We start from the raw sequence: 11,458 nt of genomic DNA, 5'->3' as shown, positions 1-11,458 counted from the left end.
AAAATCAAAACTAGGAAAGCCTCAGTCAGATTTATGTTCTCTGTTTCAGGTAGTTATAGTCAATTGCTATGTGTTTTGTACATGTAACCATTCCATGATGGAAAGAAAAGCAAAGAGACAGGCTGGTTTGAGATTTTTTTTTTTTTCAATGTTTCGCTTGTCTTATAAACCTGGAAGGGTAGTTCCCACTACAGAGGTACTGTAAAGATGAAATCGTACATCTGTAAGAAAATCCAGAGAACAACCTTCAAATAGCATAGCTGCAGAGCCGCAGAGTTTAAAAACAAAAAGCTTAGCTAATTAGTCACTCAGGAGCATCTTTCCTGAGCATTAAAACGGATAACAACGGTCCCACTTACAGCACTGGCTGTCTGAAGAAATGAAGTTCAACTTCACACATTTAGTCTGAAGCCCTATGGATGGGACCTGGATTTGGCAGGAGAACACATGATAACCTTCCATTTCTGTCACTCTTGGCATCGCGGTGCATATTTTTAAGAAATGCAAGGCTTCATTTTTCCTCTGCGTCCTTGGCGCTGCTCCTCTGCGGCAGCTGCTGTTAATCAGAGCAGACGGATCTGCATAGAGCAAGCAATCTGCGCTGTGTGCCTTCACCAAAGCCCATGCACTCACTTACAGAATGTTAAGAGCACAGATAAATTCCCACTTTCCACACAGTGTAGGCCACACAAGGGCTTTTTCTGCTTTTAGTCTTGTTCTTGGGTTTTCAATGTAACTGCCAGAACTAGAATTTACCCACTGCACTGGACTAAACTGCTTGGTTTACAAGTCAATACATAGGGGGAACCTTTCTTTCCCTTCTTGCTTCTCCTCAAGCTAAAACAACAACCCAAATCCAAGAGACCTACCCTTCTGAGCTGTGACTGGAGGCTAAATCTGATTCACTGGTATGAAGTTCTTACTCTTTAGGGAACCAATAAGACCTGCAAAGTGACCACAGGGGTCCAGTCATTCTGTGTGTGTGTGTGTGTGTGTACGCATATTAGATTTGTTTTTATTTTATATATTTGGGCAGGTTGTCTACGCATTTCTATGTATTGGGTACAGTGCCTGTAGAGGCCAGAAGAGGTCAACAGACTCGTGGAACTGGTATTTCAGCTGGTTTTGAGTCATCCTGTGGGTCCTGGAAACTAAACCCCAGCCCTCTGCAAGATTAGCAAGTGCTCTTAACCAATGAGCCATCTCTCCAGCCCCATAGACCAAGCCATTCTTAAACTGCTAGTTCAGTATTTGGCACCGTAAAGGAATGAACCTGTGCATTTAAGTGTACAAGTCCCCATTTAGGAGTTTAAGTCACCTGATCTAATATTAAGAGTTCAGGTGTCTCTGTGAATAAATCCAGATTTTAAACTTAAGTGCTTCCAGCTTCAGCACTTCCACATCAAAGCCTTCCTTGTTACCCTAGAAACCTGTCTATGTCTACTCTCTCAAAAGGGAAAATTCTTATAAACCAGCCTCATCTCGAGCCACATTTGGGGGCGAGTGTCTTGTTAAAGGATACAAATTAGTGGTACTGTCCCTAAAACAATGGCTCTTGGCAAACTGTGTATTTGAAAACTGTCATTAACCAGAAACTAGGCTGCAGCTCATGCTAGCCTGAGGATTTTTTTTCCCTCTGCTGCCCCAGCTACCTATGCAGTCTACTTCTCTCAGTGAGCAATAAACACAGCAGCGCCAGGAACGGACCCTTTATGTCCTGGTAACCTGCTACCGGTCATCAGCGTCCTTCTAAGAAAGCTAGATCTTCACCTGGCCCTGAGTAAAGTGTAGCGAACACAGTGTTATTAACACGGTGTGTGTAACATAGTGTCTGCTATTCCCCTGGTGAGAAGCTGGGACAGCAGTGCCTTCTTTCCAGAGCTCCCAGAATTTGCTAGGATGGTGCTTGGACAGCAGACACTCAAAAGACAATGTGTCTCCAAATTTCACACTCTTCAGCTTCTGTGCACACAGAACCAAGTTACCTGAACCAAGACCTGAACTCCAAGCCTTGCACTGGAGAGCCAAGTGCTCTACCATGGTGACAACCCCAGCCTAATTTTTATTTTTTAAAAAATGTTGAGATATGGGGCTGGCAAGATGGCTCAGTGGGTAAGAGCACTGACTGCTCTTCCGAAGGTCCTGAGTTCAGATCCCAGCAACCACATGGTGGCTCACAACCATCCGTAATGAGATCTGACGTCCTCTTCTGGTGCATCTGAAGACAGCTACAGTGTATTATGCCCGGAGTGAGCAGAGCTGGAGCTGAGTTCAATTCCCAGCAGCCACATGATGACTCACCGCCATCTGCACAGCTACAGTGTACTCATACAAATAAAATAAATAAATAAATAAATCTTTAAAAAAAAATGTTGAGATACTAAGGTGTCTATGTTGCTTCTGTTAGTCATGAACCTGCTTTTAGCTCTGGGAGACGATCCTTTTCAGTCTCAAAAATAGCTAGGATTACAGGCCTATGCCACCAGGCCCAGAGGAATACATAAACTTCATTATAAATACTCCACTCTCTCTCTCTATCCTCCTAGCCCTTGCCTTTGATGGCATCTGACCTCATTCCCTCCCCCATTCAGGGACCAACTTCTAAATTAATTTCTGTTCGTAGGTTCCTCCAGGGGGAGAGGTGGTAGCTCTATAATTGTTGTTTATAAAGAACTCAATATAAACATAATTTGACACTATATCTTTGGGGTTAAAGATGAACATCAGTGAACACCCGTGTCACACAGACAGGACTAATGATCTGGATTCCAACCCCAGCACCAAACAAGACATTATAAGCCGCCACATATCATGCCCTAACATGGGAGCTGAAGATAAGGAGTTAGGAGCTAGAGTTTGCTGCACAAGAATGAGGAAGGCCCTGAGTTCAGATCTCTGGCGTCCATGTAAGACTGATGGCATGCTCTGTATTCCCAGGGCTAGGGGTGGTAGCAAGCAGGAGCATCTCAGGGGCTCTCTAGCCAACCAGTCCAGCCAAAACCACAACCAACCAAATGAAAAGCACTGAGTTCCATGTCTGGTGAGACCTCGTCTCAAAAAGTATAAAATGGACAGCTTAAAGACACTGTCAACTGAGGGGGACCGGCCACCCCCTTAGTCAACCATGGCTGGAGGGAGATGGCTCAGCAGTTAAGACCACCAACTGCTCTTCCGAAGGTCCCAAGTTCAAATCCCAGCAACCACATGGTGGCTCACAACCATCTGTAATGAGATCTGACGCCCTCTTCTGGTGTGTCTGAAGACAGCTACAATGTACTTACATATAATAAATTAATAAATCTTTAAAAAAAAAAAAGACACTGTCAACCATGGGCAAGGACATCCTCCCACATGTACACACACATACAGACACACACAGAGACACTCAGAGTTATAAGGAGGGGTGTCTCTTTCTTTGGGATGTGTTCTTTGGTGGTAAAGATACATAAGCAGGCAGGAGAAGTGACTCCGTGGCTAAAAGCACTTGCTGCTGTTCCAGAAGACCTGGGTTCGGTTCCTAGCACCCAAACAGCAGCTCACTGCCTTCTGTAACTCCACTTCCAGTGAACCTACACCAGTCTCCTGGACTCCTTAGGAACCAAGCACACCTGTGAGACACATACATTCATGCAAGCAAAACATCCATATGCAGAAAGTGATTTTTAAAAATATGCAAACAAGGCTGAGACAGCATAGTCTGCAAAGTGCCTGACAAACTCATGGGAACTTCAGATCCCCAGTAGGGACACAAAAACTGCCCATAGCAGCGTGCGTGCGTGCGTGCGTGCGTGCGTGCGTGCGTGCGTGCGTGCATGCGTGTGTATTTACAGTCTGAACACGTAGGAGAAAGACAGGTAGAGCTCTCGAATTCATTTGGCTAGCCATCAGAGCTGAATCGTTATGCTGCAGGGTCAGGTCATTGTTTATCAATAATAAATAAACAAAAGCCTGACAGTGGTGGCCCACCAGCACCGGGGAGGCACAGGTAGGTGGATCTCTGAGTTCAGGGCAGCCTGGTCTACAGAGCAAGTTCCAGGACAGCCAGTGGTACACAGAGAAACTCTTCCTTGGAAAAACCAAAATAAATAGCTAAACAAAGAAACAAACAATAGGGCTGGAGAAATGGCTCAGCAGTTAAGAGCACTGACTGCTCTTCCAGAGGTCCTGAGTTCAATTCCCAGCAACCACATGGTGGCTCACACCCATCTCTAATGGGATCTGATACCCTCTTCTGCTGTGTCGAATACAGTGACAGTGTACCCACATACATGAAATAAATATGGCCGGAGCAATCAGGGCTGGAAAAAAAAAGAAACAATAAATAAATAAGTGAAATTAAAGTAGACAGGGATCAAGGAAGACAGCCAACATTGACATTCTGGCCTCCACATGCATATGCCCACACCCATACAAAAGTGTTTACATTGCATGCTCTCTCTGTCTCTGTCTCTGTCTCTCTGTCTCTCTGTCTCTCTGTCTCTCTCTCTCTCTCTCACACACACACACACATACACACACACACACACACACACACACACACACGAATGTACACATGCAAGCAAACACGCGTGCACACACAAAAACGATGTAAATGGTTTTAGCCCAGTTTTAATTTTACTGATGTGACTTTATCTTGCATATTTCCATGACAGTGCATCCCTCAAGGAAGCCTAAGCTCAGTGCCAGTTGTACACTAAAGATCACTGTAACAATGTCTGCCATGAACAGTGAAGCACACACTACCATGAGACTGTTGACACTCCAGGTCTGACACAATGAATATGGAAATTAGAATTGGAAGTCCTTAGGTCTGAAAGCCAGCTCCCACCCCTGTGACCCTAGCAAAATCCATAACCTCTGAGCTGTGACACCTTGAACTGAGATATGAGATGGCGAGTGTAAGTACCTGGGTAAGAGCCAGCCACTCCACTAAGGCCACCTTTTCTTCAGGAACACCTCCTGACCTGGATACGGCACCAAGTTCAACCATGTATCCCTACTGGCATCTCTGACCTCCAATGCAGCAAATCAGTCTCACATTGAAGCTATCCCTAAAACTCCCCAGATTTCTCCCCTTCCCCCCCCCACACACAAGGACTTTAAAGGATGAGAGCATTCAAATCACTGAGAGTTCCCCATCTCTGAATTCCCATGTTCCACGCACGGGACTAGATTCCTGCCCACCTGGGTCTCCCCCATACAGTGAGTGCACTCAGACTGTGACGTGTCAACAAGAAGCTCCTCCTTGTCCTCTTTGCTCACCATGGAAAGAAACCTCCCTTCGACAGAGTGACTTTGGCCTCTTCATCCCTGTTAACTAATGTGCATGTCGTCACCACAATGCCTTCAACAGGAGGATAGCAAAACTCTTAACATGCATGTGGGCGATACCTGGCCAGTCACATTCTGTAATAAACAAAGCTATGCTGTAAGTTTGGGAATCTCTGGACCCAACGTATCCCAGAACAATCCCCAATCTGTGACTATGACCAGATACTTGACTATTCAAACAATTCAACATCTTCACCCTCTTATACATGAAGTGAGAACCTAGATTTAGATGCCAAGATTCCTGCTTACTTGGCAAATGATAAAGATTGATAACATTTTATCTGCTAATGCTCTTATTTTAGAAATGAAAGTAGGGCTGGAGAGATGCCTCAGTGGTTAAGAGCATTGACTGCTCTTCCAAAGGTCCTGAGTTTAAATTCCAGCAACTACTTGGTGGCTCACAACCATCCATAATGAGATCTAACGCCCTCTTCTGGTGTGTCTGAAGACAGCTACAGTGTACTTCCATATAATAATAAATAAATCTTTAAAAAAATGAAAATAGTGCTTATTTACATCATAAAATGGTTCTGAGATTAAACAATATATGCAAAACACCCTTACAATAGTGTCTGTTACATACTAGGTAGTCATAATTACAAATACTCCTGTAATATTTACCATATTCATTTATGTTAAGTCATTTATTAATTTAGTCTTCATAACTGAAGTAGGATTTACCATGATTCCCATTTTTTATGGCTGGAAAACCAGGTAAATATTAACTATGAAAACAAGATGAGCAATTTGACTTAGAACACCAACAGAGCTCACTGCTAGCCAGAGGCAGCAGGACTATCATCTCTGGCTATGGCAAAGAGTCGGAGTATTGGCTAGACTAGATTCAATTCTCTCTCCATCTTTCTTTTGTGAAGCCACCAGGAAACCTTTCCTACAGTTAACTGTCAAGGCCCTGCACCTTGCTGTATCATAATCTGTCTGAACTTTTATTACTAGCCAAAAGCAATTAGTACTGTTGGCACAAGGAGCTCCTGAAAATGCACGGGCCCAGCTAAGTCTTTGCAAATGATTCACACACCATGGTTCTTCCTCTATAGCTTACAACAATAAAATTTAACAGCCAGAAACCGTGCCTTGCTTCCCTAGAATTCGGAATGAGAAACACTTCTCTAGATCTTGACTTTCAATGTAAGAAATTCAACTCCTTTAAATCTGGGACTCAGTCACACATGCTCTATCTTAAATATTGAAAGACATTTTGGACCAGGCACAGGTCTGTAATCTTAGCGAGTTAGGAGACTCTGATGGGGTGATCTAAAGTCCAAGGCCAGCCTAGGAAACAATGCAAAACCTTGTCTCCAAATGAAAAAATAAAAAGGGCTGATTGTGGCTCCATTCAGAGTCCTTGCTTAGTATTCACAAGGTCCTGGGTTCAATCCCAGTACTATAAACAACACACAACAAAAAGCAACAGGTTTGGAGCAGAGATCCAGATACTTCACAGGCCTGTAAAAAGGCCTGGGACACACAAAACAGGATTCCCTAGGTGTTATCCAAATGACAGAACCCAGGAGGTGGCAAGCAAATACCAGTCTAGGCAGTGATGGAGTCCTGAAGAAACCTCTGAAGGTCTGCGGATGGAAGGAAGGACTGGGAGATGTTCAAGTGGAAGTCTCCTCTCTCTGGGAAGACTTCTACCAAGAACCATTTCACTTCGAGATTCAGAAAACGCAGGATGTGGTCTAAAAATCACAAGGCATCCACCATATACATATCCCTAAGGTTGCACCTTGTACTTATTATGCATTCCTTACACACACCCCAACCCCCAGCAAGGATGCTATTAGACCTATTTCATAAGAGGAAGTGACTGAGTGTTAGCGTGTTAGGGGCACCAAACCAAAGGGTACACACTTGGGAGTCACACTCCAGACTTGATTTCTGCCCTCCCCACACTACGCCTCCTCTCCCTTAGAGGGCTCCCTCTCTCCATTTCATTCATCCATCTCATTTGTAATATAAAGAAAATGAAAAGGGCGTGAGCTCTCCATAGCTATGTATTGACAGGGTTATACCTAGTATCCTGGCCCCCTACTTGATACCAAAGTTTATGCTATCTTTTAATAAAGATACAATTTCCCCTAGGTCCAAGATTGTGCAGCTTCACCAGGAAGGTCCTCCAATTAGTACCGATTTGAGTATGGTCTTGAGTATATTCCAAATCAGCCAAAAATTTCAAAACAAGATTGGGAGGAATCTGTTAACAATTTATGGTGTATATAAAAAAAAAAAAGTTGGCTAAAATCTGTTAATGAATATCTACTGCTCCCCACAACGGCACCTTGTCTGTTCTCTCCTTCTTTATTCAGTTGACAAGTACTGAGGTGTGCTCCAAACTTATTCAAGATAACTAAGCAAACAGTGTTCCAGAGACTCATGGGATGTCTATGGCAACCTGGCTGTAAAAAGCAGAGTCAAAAAGCTTTGAGAAGTAGTGAAGGAATTATCAGTAACAATTACAAGGGAATGGCAGAGAATAGGATCCCAAATGTCACTTGTATGCAGTGTTGAGATTGTATGAGTCTTTCTTTTGAAATCTACCATTTAAATCTTTCTTGAAGAATCTGGGTACAAGAATCTCGTTCTTTTTGGATTCTTGGTTTTTATGTAAGGTGAGGTTTAGCGCACCTTAGGAAAATCAATAATTTAACTATTTTCCCTGCCCAAGTTAAAAAATTACTACATCCAGTATGTTTTTCCCCCTGTACTGAAAGCATTTTATGAAGTAAAAATGTATGCAGCCCACACAAAACAGGTCAAACCAAATGTTTACTCAAAAAGTAACCATGTAAACAAAGTTCAAAGTCCTGGCTTCCAAAGGGGCAGAAGTTTCAAGAGCACTCCCTCCACCTCACAGATGCCTTTACCAGAATCTAGCTCTGAACCCCCGACTGTGAGTTTTAGGACCTGTTGCAGAATTTCAGAACCAAGCAATTTTGTATCCTTGTTTGTACCTTAAAGGTAGAAAGCACCAGGAAAAGCTAGGGATATTCAACTAGAATTTCACTATGGTTTCTTCTGTATTTAAGATTCAGTGTCTGGTGGGCAGAGACCACCGAACAAAGGCGATGGCCAGGAGCTCCGTTTCGCCACAGGAAAAGAATTGGAGCGCAGCGGGTTATGGAGACGCCCACCACCCCAGAGCACCCACTCAGTTCCCGAGAAGGTCGGCAGGGCTGGGCATGCACACCCTTGGGGTACAGAAGTCCCGAAGCCTCTAACCCCCTCCCACCCGAAGGCGAGAATCAGCCCTGGGAGGGAGCCTGGGGCTACAAAAAGAGGCATTGGCTGCCACGAGAAACTCCCGGCTCGCCTCTCCCCCAGAGAACAGGACGGGAAATTAAAGGTCGCAGGGGATGATTTACCTGCCCCTAGGACATGAGGTCCCAAGGCAGAGATGGCCTGGGGACGACAGCAGGTGTGCTAGCGGACCCCGCAATGGGGCAGAAGTGGGAGGATGGGTGGGAGCACAGTCGGGAGCAGGGGTGGAGATGACAGGGACCGCGGGGCCACAGGCTTCCTAGGACTCACCCGAGTGGGAGGCGGGAGCACGCGGCGGGCGGAGCTAGCGAGGTCGGAACAGAGGGAAGCCGCAGGCGGATCTGGAAGCTGGAGGGAGCGCGCGCGCGCCCGCTTTTAAAGACTTTTATCGGGCGTGGTCTAATTAACCACGCCCATCCTTCGACCACGCCCCTCGGGCTTCGCGACCGTCTCCGCCCGGCGCTCTGTGCTGGGCTCCGGCCGCGGGTTCCAAGCTCTGGCTCTGAGACAAAAGACCGGAATCCCGCCTCTTCCTGCGGCTTCCCGCGCGTCGGAGTCCCCCACCGTCTCCGGCTGCTCCTACCCGCCGGTCCCGGGGCTTCCTGAGCACTCAGGACCGGCCCGGAGTCACCGAGATCCGGTGTTGCCCCACGGGGGTTCCCGCCACCCTCTACTGCGCAAACGCCTTGTGTTAGCCTCCGGGGTGCAGGACTCCCCGGTGCAGGATAGTCTCTGGTCAGAATCCCAGCTTCTGGAATCCACAGCTTTCCTGTCGTGAAAGAGCCACATTCCTCATCTAGACTAAACAGATGACGTTATGAAAACACCTCATTCCCCAAGTGTTTTGCTTTCCCCACCACTCATTGCTGAGGGGGAAGAAACCCACAACCCACGCAGAAACCCTGGCGCCAAAAGGCTTCGGGTTTCAGTTTGCAATTGTTTGCAATTGTCAGGAAAGCCCAGGGAGGCCCCGACGGCGAAGATAGCAGAAAGGACCTAAAATCTGGGCTTGAGGTGACGTATTATTGTTCTAGACAAAAAGCAAAATAATGTCATTTCTCTCTAGTTTGTATTCTAGGACATCTGGTGATCCACTTCTCTGTCATCAGTAGTGGGTTGGCCTAAGAATTAGTGTTTGAAGAGTGGTGACCCCCCCACCTCCCCGCCGCTGCAATAGGCAGAGACCAAAACTACTCCCCTCTATCACAAATCCATAACCCCTTTCATCCAGGCGCAACATCACATTGTTAACAGGCTAGTTTTTTGGTGGGGGTTAGGATGACTTTAACTGCTAGATGCCGGTACCCTCACATTACGGCAATAAAAAAAAAACGTCCCGCTTATATTGCCAAAGGCCCTTTTGGGGGCGGGTCGGGGGAAGCAAAGTTGAGGAACGCCCCTCTGGGGTATATGCCTGATGACAAAGTACAGGCCTGGTTTATGATACCGTTTTATATTGTATGCTGGGCTCAGTCCACAATAAGCTCATAATTACAGCCAGATTCTCTGTCCACCAAGTACTGTATGAAAATACAAGTAGTGATTGACATCTCCCCCAGATTGCCGCAGGAGCTTGAAAGCATGGGTGCCTGCTGTGAGCTTTTCTAAATACCAGCAATTCTTACATTCACAGTTCTGATCTGCTTGCTTTACCACCATAGCTTGCTGCACTTCTTACCTGAGGAACTTACCTGCTTTGTTTTCACTGAAGGAAGCAGGGTAGTTCCTGTTAAGTTTTTTTTCAGCAAGCGATTGTCCTTTTTCTGCTACTCTTGAGGTCAACTAGAGTCTCTTTGTGGAAGTGGCTTCAAGACCAGACCTGTTGCCTTTCTGTCAAACTATCTGTCCCTATATTCTAAGATCAAAACCTATCATATGAAGCAAAGCTATTTATGAAAGCTGTCGTGGGTTTGAATGAAAATGGCCCTGTACTGGCTGGTTTTGTGTGTCAACTTGACACAGGCTGGAGTTATCACAGAGAAGGGAGTTTCAGTTGGGGAAGTGCCTCCATGAGATCCAGCTGTGGGGCATTTTCTCAATTGCCCCTTGTGGGTGGTGACATCCCTGGGCTGGAGGTCTTGGGTTCTGTAAGAGAGCAGGCTGAGCAAACCAGGAGAAGCAAGCCAGTAAGAAACATCTCTTATGGCCTCTGTATCAGCTCCTGCTTCCTGACCTGCCTGAGTTTCTGTCCTGACTTCCTCTGGTGATCAACAGCCATGTGGAAGTGTAAGCTCAATAAACCCTTTCCTCCCCGACTTGCTTCTTGGTCATGATGTTTGTGCAGGAATAGAAACCCTGACTAATACAAAATTGGTACCAGCATAGTAGGGTATTCCTGTGACAACCTGACCATGTTTTGGGGAAGACTGTGGAAGGACTTTGGAAATTTGAGCTAGAAGAGCCATTGGTTAAGAGCTCTATGGGATGTTGTATAGGAGCTTGGAAGATCATGTTGAGAAAAGCGCAGAAGATGGAGGCCTGGGTTGTGAAATTTCAGAGGGAAGATTAAAGACTCTTATGTTTTGATTGTGAAGATTCTGTGGTTCTGGTTAGCTGGGGCTGAAGTATCAGCTGTGATTAACAAGATACCAGAACTACTAAAGTGAAAACTTTGCATTACTGGGACTATTGATGCTGGTTAGCGGGAGCTAAGAAATTAGCAGTGATTAAAAAGAGACCAGCATCACTGAGGTGACATCTTCTGGGAAGTGTTTTCTGAGAGCACAAAGAGGCTGTGCTCCGGAGATAGCCAAGTTTGTACCTTGGGCTGCAGCAGAACTTGGTAATGTGTAAGAGTCACCCAGGTGGTACTGGTTTTGACAGCACGGAGGGGTCATGAAGAGCA

At 45.7% G+C, this 11,458-nt stretch overlaps 1 protein-coding gene across 1 annotated transcript in view; it reads right to left on the bottom strand.

Moving 5' to 3' along the window:
- Window positions 1-9,141, bottom strand: part of Csrp2 (cysteine and glycine rich protein 2) — a 20,427-nt gene extending 11,286 nt beyond the window's left edge. The window contains exon 1 of the mRNA XM_031350263.1: window positions 8,884-9,141. The gene's annotated coding sequence lies outside the window, so the exon portion shown is untranslated. The remainder of the gene's footprint in view (window positions 1-8,883) is intronic.
- Between the last annotated feature and the right edge of the window lie 2,317 nt (window positions 9,142-11,458).

This window comes from Mastomys coucha, unplaced genomic scaffold (genome assembly GCF_008632895.1).
Source record: "Mastomys coucha isolate ucsf_1 unplaced genomic scaffold, UCSF_Mcou_1 pScaffold4, whole genome shotgun sequence".
NCBI classification, from domain to species: domain Eukaryota; kingdom Metazoa; phylum Chordata; class Mammalia; order Rodentia; family Muridae; genus Mastomys; species Mastomys coucha.
The sequence above is the reverse complement of the archived record's forward strand: the minus strand, read 5'-3'. Positions and strand labels throughout refer to the sequence as shown.